Source organism: Microtus ochrogaster, chromosome 18 (assembly GCF_000317375.1).
Source record: "Microtus ochrogaster isolate Prairie Vole_2 chromosome 18, MicOch1.0, whole genome shotgun sequence".
NCBI classification, from domain to species: domain Eukaryota; kingdom Metazoa; phylum Chordata; class Mammalia; order Rodentia; family Cricetidae; genus Microtus; species Microtus ochrogaster.
In genome coordinates, this window is record NC_022020.1 from 28,225,243 (window position 1) to 28,239,120 (window position 13,878).

Genomic DNA, 13,878 nt, shown 5'->3' on the forward strand with positions numbered 1-13,878 from the left:
CCACTCCTAGCAGGGACCAGATGAGGCCCGGCAGGTCTACACTCACATGCCTTACCTACCCAGCTCTCCAGCAGCCTCGTTCCCAGGGCAGCACGCACCAGGCACTGCGCATGCGCTGGCCCTGAGGTTCCCTGGGCTCTGTGGCCGTTGGGGAGGTTTCCATCCCTTTGGTTTTTGACCCTCTGTGCTTGCCCGCTCCGTCCCTGCCTCTGCCCCAGCCCAGCGCTGGCCCTGCTACTCTCACAAGAAGGTGGCAGCCTTGCTGCCCCATGGGCAGCGGTGCCCAGATGAACCCCAGCACCCCAGGCTGCCCCATGGCTTCGCTCTACGTAGGGGACCTGCACCCGGATGTGACCGAGGCGATGCTCTATGAGAAATTCAGCTCGGCCGGGCCCATCCTTTCCATCCGGGTGTACAGGGACGTAATCACCCGTCGCTCCCTAGGCTATGCTTCTGTCAACTTCGAGCAGCCTGCAGACGCAGAGCGCGCTTTGGACACCATGAATTTTGATGTCATCAAGGGCAAGCCGGTCCGCATTATGTGGTCTCACCGTGATCCGTCACTACGCAGAAGTGGAGTAGGCAACGTGTTCATTAAAAATTTGAACAAAACCATTGATAACAAAGCGCTATATGATACGTTTTCTGCTTTCGGGAACATCCTTTCCTGCAAGGTGGTTTGCGATGAGAATGGCTCCAAGGGGCATGGATTTGTACATTTTGAAACAGAGGAGGCAGCAGAAAGAGCCATTGAGAAAATGAACGGGATGCTTCTGAATGACCGTAAAGTGTTTGTTGGACGGTTTAAGTCTCAAAAAGAACGGGAAACAGAGCTTGGAGCAAGGGCCAAGGAGTTCACTAATGTTTACATCAAGAACTTTGGGGACTACATGGATGATGAGACCCTGAGTGACCTCTTTGGCAGGTTTGGACAGGTCTTAAGTGTGAAAGTCATGACCGATGAAGGTGGAAAATCTAAAGGATTCGGGTTTGTCAGCTTTGAAAAGCATGAAGATGCGCAGAAAGCGGTGGAGGAGATGAATGGAAAGGAACTCAATGGCCAACACATTTATGTTGGTCGAGCTCAGAAAAAAGTGGACCGGCACACAGAGCTTAAGCGCAAATTTGAGCAAGTGACCCAAGACAGGAACATCAGATACCAAGGTATTAACCTTTACGTGAAAAATCTTGATGATGGCATAGATGACGAGCGTCTACAGAAAGAATTTTCTCCGTTTGGAACGATCACCAGTACAAAGGTTATGATGGAGGCGGGTCGCAGTAAAGGGTTCGGTTTTGTGTGTTTCTCCTCCCCCGAAGAAGCCACCAAAGCAGTTTCGGAAATGAATGGTCGAATTGTGGCCACGAAGCCACTGTATGTAGCTTTAGCCCAGCGCAAAGAAGAGCGTCAAGCTCACCTCACTAACCAGTATATGCAGAGAATGGCAGGTGTGAGAGCTGTGATGAACCCCTACCAACCCACGCCTTCAGGTTACTCCATGGCCACTCTCCCACAGACTCAGAACTGTGTGCCATGCTGCCCTAGCCAGATGACTCAACCAAGGCCAAGTGCTCGCTGGACTGCTCCTGGTGCCAGGCCTCATCCATTTCTAAATGTGCCTGCTGTTATCCACCCAGCTGCTCCTAGATCATCACTTAGTACTGTAAGACCAGGTCCTTCCCATATTCCTCAAGCAGCGTCCGCACATCGCGTAACATCAGCACAGACAGTGGGTCAACATCCTGCAGCAGCAGCTGCAGTTTCTGCAGCAACTACTTCTGCTCGCTCGGTTCCAAAGTATAAATTCGCCGCGGGAGTCCGCAACCCCCAGCAACATCTTACCGCACAGCTGGTGCAGCAGCCTGCTGTTAGGGCACAGGCTCAGGAACCTTGGACTGCTTCCATGTTGGTCACCGCTCCTCAAGAGCAAAAGCAAATGCTGGATGAAAGGCTATTTCCTTTCATTCAAGCCGTGCACCCGAGTCTTGCTGGTAAGATCACGGGCATGTTGCTGGAGATGGATAACTCAGAACCACTTCAGATGCTGAAGTCTCCAGAATCTCTGTGCTCTAATGATGATGAAGCTGTAGCCTTACTCCAAGCCCACCAAGCTAAAGAGGCTGTCCAGAAAGCTGTTAGCAGTGTCTCTGGTGTCTCGCCTATTTAAGCTGATCGGAGACCTCGAAAAAGAAATTCACACGTCACAGAAGAAAAATACCTAAACACTGAAAAAAATTATTTAAAAAAATGGTAAAATATAAAATAAATAAAAAAAAGGAAAGGCAACTTTGAACTTTATGTACTGAGCAAATATCAGGTCTAGTGTTCGGCATAGACTGATTTAAAATCTGCACCACCATCCCCCAGAAATAGTAAAATCTACAAACCCATGTTTTGTGGACCCCAGGAAAAGCATTTTCAGCAAAGTAGAAACATTTGAAGCATTTAATTTTGTAATTCTTTATTGTTGAATGGCTCAATATGTCAGTTCTAACAGCAGAACTGATAACTGGGCAAGGAAACATAATTTGAATTATAAAATCCTTGCTTTAATAACTTACACGGTGAGAAAAATCTCAAAAACTTACATGGTGAAAAAATATCAAATTATTTAGGTAGGGATAATGTGCTCTATCATTTTCTTTGTATTTCTCTATAAAACTATATGTTAGAATAAAGAACAACTAGATGACTTAATCTTGTGTGGGGAGACTGTTACTTTTCACACTGATGGTGTAAGACCCACAAGTTCCTGGACATTGTCTTTATACAGTAAGAAATCTTTAAGGAAACGGAAACCATTGATTTCATGACCTTTCAGAGCCCCTGACTTGCCTCCTGATAGATGAAAACTCCAATCAGGGAAACTGAGACAACAGGCAACGGAAGGACACAGGAGGACATAGCTTAGTCCTTGCTGCCTCTTTAAGTTCCGCTGGTGGAAGAAAAGAGGCACAGAAGAGCCATTTCCCCTTTTACCCAGTGAGAAGGCTGGAGCAGATGCTTAAATGGCAGGCATAGGAGGATGGATATTTAAATGAGGTTAAGAAAATACAAGAAAGGGGCTGGAGAGATGGCTCAGAGGTTAAGAGCATTGCCTGCTCTTCCAAAGGTCCTGAGTTCAATTCCCAGCAACCACATGGTGGCTCACAACCATCTGTAATGAGGTCTGGTGCCCTCTTCTGGCCTGTACCACAGACAGAATATTGTATACATAATAAATAAATAAATATTTAAAAAAAAGAAAATACAAGAAAAAAAGAACAGTTGCAAGTAGCAGATCATGGATACAGACGCTGCTGCAGATAGAGTCCTAATAAGCCAGGATCATATACACTCTCACTAATCACTGCCCAACGTGTAAATCAGCCGCCATGTGCATGGAGTAAACATTGGTACTGGGAACAACGGTGTACAACAGCCCCATGGTCCTTGTAGGAGAAATCACCGGGTGACAGATTAGGCAAGGACACCGGAAGTAGAGTGAGCTAAGGATCCAGGCGAGAAGTTCTGGGAGAGGTGGGATCTTTATGATAGGGAGGCTGGGAGGACAGGAGGAGAGAGGGAGGAAGGGAGAGAGATGGATAGATACACACACAGAGAGACAAAGACAGACACACACACACCCACACATACACACAGAGAGATAGACAGGTACACACACATACACACATAGAGACAGATACAAACACACATACACACACAGAGACAGACAGACAGACACACACACAGAGGAAATCTCCACAAATTTAAAATCCAAGTGAAGCAAGGGCATCAGGAAACAGGAGGCAAGGAGTTCCCCTCGACTGCTGGACTTGTGACCCAAGGCCCTTATGGGGCTCTTACAAGTATCGACTTTCTGATCCTCTTGCTTTAAAGCCTCCTAGAGTCCCAGTGCATAGTGACAGGGTGTGGCTGTGTATTCGGTGGTGGCTTAGTACATCATAGCTGAGATGGCACAATGAAATATAGAACATCTGGATCTTTTTCTGGACCTTAGTATGTCCTCAATGTATGATAGTTCTCATTCTGCTTTTGGGGTGTCTTCATCACTTCATGCTGAGAAATCCATACACAGTAATATATTTAAGACAGGATCCTTAGGAAGACTACTTTTCAGTGAGGGAAGTATTTTTCCTGTAGGAGAGAGAGCCAAGGTTTGGGAGAGAAAGTGACAGATCAAGTCAAATGGATGGCATCAGTGGGGTCAGTTTGGCTTTTCCTCTACTCTTCCCAAATAAGGTTTGACATTGTGATGGTTAACTGTCATGGAATGTGAATTCACCTAGGACACATTACACCTCTGGGTATGTCTTTGAGAGCATTTATGTCTCCAGAGACGTTTACATGAAGAAGGAAGATCCTTCCAGAATGTGGACTGCACCTCCCATGAACTGGTGTTTCTCATTGATTGAAAAGAGAGCAAGCTGAGGTATCACCATTTGTCTCTTTCTGTTTGCTGATAGTGGTGGACAAAGTCACTTCATGCTCCCTTATGATGGAAGCTGTTTTTTTAAAGAAGACCTCCAAACAGCTCCTGGCAGTCCTTGAGACATTTGTCTGCCCACAGGGTTATGTTCACCGTTTTTTTCTGATTTTTCAGGGCTTTGGGTTTATGGCCTTATCACTCTCCAGTGGTACGAATAGCCCCCAAGTTCCTTCCCAAAGCCCCAAAGCTGTCCCCTGGGCCCGAGAAATGTTTTGTCCTTAAGTAAGACTTCAAACGGATTTGAAATTAGTAAATAAAATTTGAAAAATGTTACTCATCACTTCTAAACAAAACTTAAACTAAATTTAAAAATACAAGTAGCCCGGCTGGTAAAGGGGTTGAGGAAGAGTGTGAGACACAAACAGCTGCATCAAGGCTTTGGGTACCCAGGCACAAAAGTAGTCAGAAGGGACAGGAATGTCCACGGGCATCCTGGGTTTACAGGGGTGCCAGTAGAGAAATGACTGGCATGTTTTAGAACCCAGAGTGAATTGGCGGATGTAAAATAATGACCCCACATCAACTGCCAAACCTGAATGCAAATGACAACGTCAGACATGAAGATAAAAATGATTCCCCAGTGTACCTTCGTGCCAGATGATGAACTAGAGGAGAAGGCAGAGAATGCAGACTAGAGGAGGAAAGACCCTGAGAGGCAGTGGGTAGATGCAAAAATTCAAACAGTGCTTGTTCAGTCCACAAGTATCTGGCACCAATGCAGCCATTTCAGTGACCATGGTGGACGGTGTTCACCAGCTGAGGGGCTGCACTTTGGACTGCATGTGAAATAAAGCTAATACAGGCATCTCAGCAGCACTGGCCTCTCAGGGGAGCTGGTTATGCTGTTGCACCTGTGGAAAATGTAGCTCCAGCACGCTGTAGTTGCTACTGTGTTTTACATTCTTACTTACCTGGTAACTTTCAATATTCTTGGGGTGAAGGCATCACGGGGATGGGTAAGAATCCAGCTCTGTTCTTACCAGCCACTGGAGAGGCCAATGATCTACAAATTCTGCCTTTCGTTGAGGTTTTAAATATTTTAAAAGCTATCAGGATTAACTGGGTTATATATAAAATTGCCCAGAAACCAGAATCCCAGCAAGACCCTTACAGGGACCACTGTTTTAAAAGCACTGCAGAAATATAATGTACTCTGGCGGTCGAATTGCCTTCCTCGACCAGGAGGTGGGAGAAGGCAGGAGATGCTGAGAGAAGGTCGCAAGGCACGGGATTCCCCACCTTCTGGTCATCCTCTGACATGGGCCAGATGCGTGTACTTTCATTTGTGTCTGTTTCTGGAACTGATTTAGGGTGGAGATAATTAAGTACATGGGTTTAGAATGGCAAAAGTCTGTTTCCCGTCTCTAATATTAGCTTCCTGAGCAACAAACAAGCTGTTCTGGTCAGAGACTTCCTAATGGTGCATTGAATCCCTTCACATTATTGCTGGGAAAAAGATTTTTTTTTTTTTTTTTTTTTTTTTTTTGCAAAATCCATTCACCTACAGAAAAGCCTTGTCTATGCCAAGATTCCAAGCTACCTGGAGCAGTGGCTGGCCAAGTGTTTTTTTTATCAGGACTTAGAAGGCAGCTAAAGGGCATGTTTCCAAGGGCGACTCCTGTTGAGAGCATCTGGTTAGCTTGGCACCCTGGTGAATGACAAGGCACTTTTGGCCGCATCCCCCCCCCGGAGCACCTGGAGTGTAGCCCCAAGGGAGATCCTCTCACTCCTTTTCCACTTTTCCAAAGGATGCTGCACCTGCTGTTGACACATCTGGAGCTCCAGCTTTCCCATCATCCCCCATCCTCTGGGAGCGGTCATGACTTTTTAAAGCCAAAGGATGGATAGCCCTAGCAGGCAAAAGGAAAGTGTGTCTGATGTGATGAATCCTCATGAAGCTGAACTCGTAATAGGGGGAGGAGAAGGGCGGGGAGAGGGGAGAAATGCGAGTTAAATAATCCCAAGATGACTCCGAAAGAAGAGAGGCAGAGAGCTGGGCAAGACAGCAGCTTTTTGGGAACCCAAAAGTCACTCCCCCACCTGGTCCAGCCTCTTAAAGGCCATTGGCTGAAGGAGGTTCCCCATGCTTCCCAAACTCAGTCAGAGCTGTCAGACACCTCACTCTGTCCCTAGGTAGGACCCGCTAGCTACTCAGGAAGTGCTTGCCTTCCTTGTACACTGTTAACTGCCAGGCGTGAGTGAAGGGTCAAGGGCAAAGCTTAAATTGTGTCTGTTTACTCATAGCACTTATTGGTTTCATTTCTTGGTTTTCCTTTTAAAATAATGAACCCCACTATCATATCTGTAAAGCAACTGGGACATTTGTTTAAAGCTATAGGCATTTGTTTCTGCTGTTTGGGATGTGATAATTGAACAAACAAACGTACCTTCTTTGTGAAGAGTGCTTTACTAACAAACTGAGGAACTCTCCACTTTCATTACTCTGCAGAAATTACCTGTAAGCAGAGGCAGCGAGGCCATTGACCTGGAGCATCAAGAACAAGGGGATGGAGGTGCTGGAGTGCTCAGGAGAGCTTGCATAATGACTTACTGAAGATGCTTCTCAAAAGGGAAACAAAAGCCCACAAAAGTCACAATATCATTCAAATTTGAAGGAACTTTCTTCATTGATTTATTTTGTTTTTGTTTTTTCTAGATAGGGTTTCTTTGTGTAGCTTTGGAGCCTCTCCTGGAACTCACTCTTAGACCAGGCTGGCCTCAAACTCACAGAGACCCGCCTGCCTGTGCCTCTCAAGTGCTGGGATTAAAGGCGTGCACCAACTCTTTTTTTTCAGAAAACTGGTATTTGAAGAGGTGAGTCAAGATGACTGGCAGACTGCTCACAAGACAGACTAGCAGAAAACCCTAGTTTCTGGTTGCCTGCGTCATCTCAAAAATGTTGTCCTATCCCCTCTCTGTGTTTAGAAGCACAACAGTTACCCTGCACAAAAGGAGGCTGCTCAGTGTTTAACTCTGGAGAGAGACTTAGCCATTTACTAGCCTATTGTGTGACTGACAGTGGGAACCCTGCCCACATCCCTAGTGGGCATGGATTAACGGGAGTCCGGAGGTGGGTTTGCTCCATAGCAAGGACCCAGAAAACATGGAAAATAGCCCAGGCATAGCGGCAGCCCGGAAAATGCACTGCTGAGATGGCAGTGGAATGCAGTGTGTCAACTCTTTGCTTGCAAACTCTATTTGAAGTCATTGAGGATCCCAAATGGACCTTCATTTATATGTCTCCCTTGATAGATAGCCATTACATAAGAAGCTCACTGAGACTTTTAAATTTTTTGTGTAATAACCCATCTTAAAAATCACAACAAACATGCCTATTAAGCAACATTTTAACAAAAGTGTTTTTTTTTTTCAAAGAACAATTCTCAGGAATAATAGAATTGGCATTGCATTATACTTTTGAGCTTGTTTTATGGTTCTAGAGATTGAACTCAAGGTCTATGCATGCTAGGCTAACATCCTATTCCCAGCGTTAATTTTGCAAATTATCATTTGATACCTGTGTTAGTAGAAATTAGGAGAGTTTTCATATTTGCTTTTGATATAATCGGTTGCAACCACATATACCCTGTTGCTTCTGGAAAGTTCTATCTCATGTGTTAGAGTGGTTGAGAATAGTGAAGAAAAGCCAATAGTATTTCAGCATTGCAAAAATCTTCTTGGCCTCAAAGATTCTCTGAACGGGTCTCAGTGACTTTCACATCTTGAAATGATTTAGAACAATAATCTCTCAAACTCCAAACTGTGGCAAGTGACCTGAACACTGATGAAGAAAGACCATCAAGGTAGAGTATGGGAGCATCAGGACCAAGAATAGTGAATGTCTGAAGCACCAAGGAGAAGCTGCTTTGTGCAATAAACTGTACTCAAGGACAGGTGGGGAAGACAGTCAGGAGCCAGACATCTTATGGGGCAAGTGTGTGCTGTAGACTATTATTTTAACTAGGCAAAGTTGTGTTACATTTGTTTATGCTGCAGAATATTATTTTAACAGTGTAAAAGGGCATTAACTGTGCACATGTTGCCCTTGTTTGATTATGAAAAGCTGTTTTACCTTGCCTGACTATAGCACCGGATTGGTCTAATAAAGAGTTGAATGTCCAGTAGCTAGGCAGGGGAGGTATAGGTGGGGCTTCCGGGCAGAGAGAATAAATAGGAGGAGAATTCTAGGCTCAAGAAGAGAAAAGAAGAAGGAGGAGAGAATGAGAGACACACCCGGGCCAAGAAGCCAGCCAGACATAGAGAAGCAGTGAAAGTAACATATACAGAAGTAGGGAAGGTAAGCCCCAAGGCCAAAGGTAGATAAAGAGAAACAGGTTAATTTAAGTTAAAAGAGCTAGTTAGAAACTTACCTAAGCTAGGCCAAGCATTCAGAAATAATCAGTGTCGTGATTTGGGAGTTGGTTGATGGTCCAACTGAAAATGCCTGAACAAGTATGAGTTGAGTTCTCAGAAGGAACTAGACAAATGCCTGTGATTTGGACCTATCCACACATCATAGGTCATGGCTTCTCTGCCTTTCTTATCATTCTTCTTCAGGACAGCACATCAAAATGATGTTGTTCCATATCTTCTCATAGCATCAAAGCACGGTGGTTCAGAACATTAGAGGTTCAGGCATACAGACCTAGGTTCCAATCCAGGAACTGCCACTTAGGAGCTATGTGGTACAGGGAAAAGTTATGTAAGTTTGCCGACTCTCAAATATATATAATGAAATAATGGATCTGGATCATCTATAGAAATCTAAGTTCGAGTTTCCCAAGACTTGCATTGTACTGACCCCGTGTTTTGACCACTACTATGGCAGAAGTGGCTTTGCATGACTTATGAGCACAGATTTGGTGGCCCTGATGCCTTTACCCTTGTGGTCTCCTGTGGTGACACACTTTCTCCAACAAAGCCACACCTACTACAACAAAGCCACACCTCCTAATAGTGCCACTCCCCATAGGCTTATGGAGGGCCAATTGCCTTCAAACTACCATACTAGCTAAGCCTCTAAACCCGGGGCTTAGGTAAGGAGGACGGGAGAACTTCATTTTCACACACAACTGTAAGAAACAACCAAGTTTCAGATAACTTTTGGGGTGGTTTCTGAGGTGACTAACTTGTTGTTATTTGTCCATTTGATGTCCCTGTTTGTAACCCAGCCATTGTCAACTGACACAGAGCTAGGGGATGCCTGAGAGCTTAGAGAAATGATGTGGGGTGCCCAAGGCAAAGCACAGAACCCAGACGAGGAAAGAGGAGTTTTGCTGTCCTTAGTTTACAAAACTACCCAAGATTTCCCAGCTAACAAAAAGGTGATGTGCTATCTATGTCTGTAATTGAGTCTCTCTTCCAGAGCTCCTTAATGATTTAAATTCATCAGTCAATATTTGTTGATGAAAGGATGCTGAGTTTTAAGCTAAGCAGAATGGTAGTAGGCCTCTGGGAAATTAGAACCAAGAAATAAAGGAAACATTGGACTTAACTAAACTCAAACCTGCTGTGAGCTCTCAAAACAGCATCACTGTCCAATATTGAAAATGCTTAATATTATGTCATTCTGGGTGGGTCTAGAATAGGACTACATTTTTTTTGACAACATTTTTCCCAGGGCCATATCCAGCAAAAACAGTCCAAGGATAAGACTTGCAAGTTATGCCTATATAATGCATCTGTAAATATGGAGAGTCCTGGGGGTTGGAGTGGGGGATGGACAGAGTTTGCTGGATGTGACACTTAGAATCTTTTAAAACTGTTTTAGTCCTGCTCATTAGGGAGAGGAGGGCTGGAACCAACCACCCATGAAAATCTGAAATTCATTCAGTGATGGTGTAATTTTTTCCTCAGGTCAGAATTATTTGACCTAAAATATATTTTAAACAACCAAGTGGTAACACGTCTCTCTTCCTAACTGCAATGGCTTGTTATTCACACAGTTAAAATAACTTCCCCACCCTGGTGGCAAAAAGAACTTTGTCCTGCCAGAAAACAACTGTCCTGTTGATCACAAGAGAATTCTGACTTTGCAAAAAAGCACATGTGAAATCACTCAGCAGGCTGCAAGGCAAAAATGTCAGCCTTGGAGAATTTAATCAAGAAGGTATTTCCTCCTGCAGACTTCCAACAGTCAGCATGCAGAAGATGGGCCTGGAAACATCTGTATGGCATGTGTAGACACTCACACGGCAACATCTCAAGAAAGAGTTGAAAAGCCTTTCTGGAGCTCCACCATCAAGTGACTGACTCCTGCACAAGATCAAAGTCAGGTTCAGTCATTCTACCTTTCATTAACACTGCTCCTCGGAGATAGCAAGGACAGATATGAAGAACACAGGTCTTCATTTTTTGGAAGAATGGGAGATAAGCACAAAATTAAGTTGCTTCGTGTCCTCTAAAAGTAATATCCCTTGCTCGATTGCACGGGTCTGTATATCAGATAGTGTATGTGTTTCTACACGGATGCCTTTGTTCTTGACCATATTTACATCCACCTGGACAACATGAGGTTATTTCTGTAGCTTAAAAACAATAGTTTCTTATGTACACCTGCATGGGCATGTATACATGTCACACACATACATGTACATCCACATACACTATACATATATGTGTGTGTATGTATATACACATACATGAAAATACATGAACAAAATTCTAAATCAAAAATCTATTTTTCTGAAGATAATCTTTCAATTAAAAAACACAAAGTGAAATAGTCCATTTGTGGCCCTAAAGACATTAACAAAATGACATAAACGATATATTCAAAAGATGCTTATTTAATTTTATAAGCTTATTTAAATATCCACAAATACGACCAACATGATAAAATCCAGATAGGTCTGTTTCCATTCCACCACTCTCTCTACTGAAATGGGGACTAGAGCCTTCTAAGCATGATCCTTTTCTCCTAAGTTGTTTTATCCAACAGAAGCAAGAGTCAGCTTAAAACAGTCATCTTGTCCAATCATCTGCTCTGCTTAATATTTCTTAATGGCTTCTTATTGTTCTTTACAATAAAGATCCACAGACACAGCACAAAGCTCCCAATAACCAGGGCCCTTCTGACCTTCACCTTGATCACAAAGCACTCTCCTCTTGATGGCTGTAAGCAGTCTTCCATGTCTCCTATTGTGCTTGCAAGTATGTCCTTTCCAAGATGGCTTCATGCTTCTCTTTTCATGACCTGGGATGCCTTTTCTCTGGTCATTAATATGGCTGTCTTGTCGCATCATCCAAATCCAGCCCAACCTTGCCTTCCCAGAGTACCAACGGGAAGTTGCTGTCTCTCCAACAGCTTCTTGCTGTACCACCACTTTTGGTTACTTCCATTCAGGGCTTCCATCATGGCTTGACATGCCAGGTTATATGGTTTCTTAGGCACTGCCCATCTCTGCTGCTGGAAAGCAAGTACCCCAGAATGATGATACTGACTTTCTCATCTACTGCGGGACTCCCTGTGTACAGAAGTATCCAGTTTGCATTTCACAAGGATTAGTCCAGCTGATCTCTAGATAACTGATTGTAGAGGAGCATAATTGGAACGGAGGGGGATAGCCTAAGGACTGAGGGGAAGGATGAGGGTGTCATCTGTGACCAAGTTGAGGGTAGTAGAGTTAGAACATATTAGAGGGTGGAGGTATATCCAGCAAGACTACATATTTGGTTGAACATGCAATGTCCTCAAGACAGTTTGAAAGTTGCCCTCTTTAAAGTGAATTCCTTACATAAGTTCCATCCTCCAAAATGTTCTATGACCAATAACCCGAGTTTTCTATGCAACTAGCCTGCTGCTGCCCATAGACAATGATTAAAAGAATGACATAAGACACAGAGTACCCATACATAGGTTAGAAGAAAAGTCAGTACGTTTTTAGTTCCCAGGACTGTGCTTGGCACTATTTTTATCCCCTCTCGAAAATGCCTGAGTACAAGTGTTGAATCATATGATTCCCCCAGGTACTTAGGGAAGTCAGTAGCCCCTGAAATTGATAGGCATTCTGACCAGCAGGAGTGCCTAGTGTCGAGTGGTAGTCAAGCTAATAAAATCCAAGCTCTATAAATGCATTAGTGCTAGATAAGCAGAGAATGGGCGATACTCCATATGACAGATCTGTCAGGAAGGCTTGTCGCATCTTGCAGAGTTGGAAGGTACTCTACATGGCAGTAAAGCAGAATGACCCCAGTTACTCCTACTGTGCTCTTCACTGAGAGTCATCAGACTCTTGTCTTCCTCACCATTTATGAAGTTATGTGGCAAAAATAGCACCACAGTTGGCAGTAGAGTCACATGAGGAATGCACAGGCTTTTCAAAGACTTTCTTACTACATGGTATCTGCAATATGTAGCAATGGAGTTCTAATTGCCACCACTTCTCAGCTTGTACTGGAGTATCTCAAGACAGTGAACTGCTTAACCTCATGCTGTATACATGGGCTCAGAGTTGGACCATGACATATCATATTCCTGAAAACTGGGAATAGAAATGATGAACCATAGTTAAAAGTGTCTTTCCCCCTTTCCCCCTATAAACCCTATGTTTTGAAGACACTTCAACCTTAGAAAATGGAGGCCAATTTTTATAAGTGATTTTAATTTTAAATCCTAGCGGCTCAGTAGTTTTCATGTTTTTAAATTGTTGATCAAGCTTTCAATGAACAATTAAACTATACACTGTAACAACTTCTGCACCTTTCCCCATCTCTCTCTTTTTATGAAAAAGATAATACTCCTATTTAATGGATGCATCAGTTGTTTATGCCTTAGAGAAGCACATTGAAAAGATTTTAGCAATGCTCAAAGAGAAGTTGATCTTCTGAAAGTATTTAATTTAACAGGTCACTGATTATGACTCCACCAGGCATTTCCTTAGTAGAAAAGATGAGGTGATATTAAAATTCAATTGATGCTGAAAAAGTGGTTTAAAGTTTTAATTAATGCACATTGTTTCAATTAATTGGGGAAAATGCATTCTAGGCTTCTGAAGTCTATTGTAGAATTTATTATTTGTACTTAACATCCTATGAAATATCACTGTTGCTATTGCTTTCTATTTTGTTAACCGCTGGCCACAGCCAGCAAGAGAATCTCAGAACTGAGTGGTATGGGAGGCCATAGTTCTTTTAGAGAAAGGCCCACGTATTTTCAAAGCAGTCCTTATATAAGGGGATTCTCTGACTAAAAGTTGATTCTCTGGAATGCAGAAAATCTGAATGAAAACCAACAAGTTTAAAATTTGACAGATCAGTTATTTAACTTTAGATACTAAGAAAAGCAGTCATATTATGTCCCTACTGAAGACTATGCAACTTCTATTAAAAAACATAAAATGGAACATGTGGCCATTATCTCTGTAAAGACATCACACAAATACACACA

At 43.4% G+C, this 13,878-nt stretch overlaps 1 pseudogene; it reads left to right on the forward strand.

Moving 5' to 3' along the window:
- The first annotated feature begins 287 nt into the window (after positions 1–287).
- Positions 288–2,168, forward strand: LOC101984855 (annotated as a pseudogene).
- Positions 2,169–13,878: the final 11,710 nt, after the last annotated feature.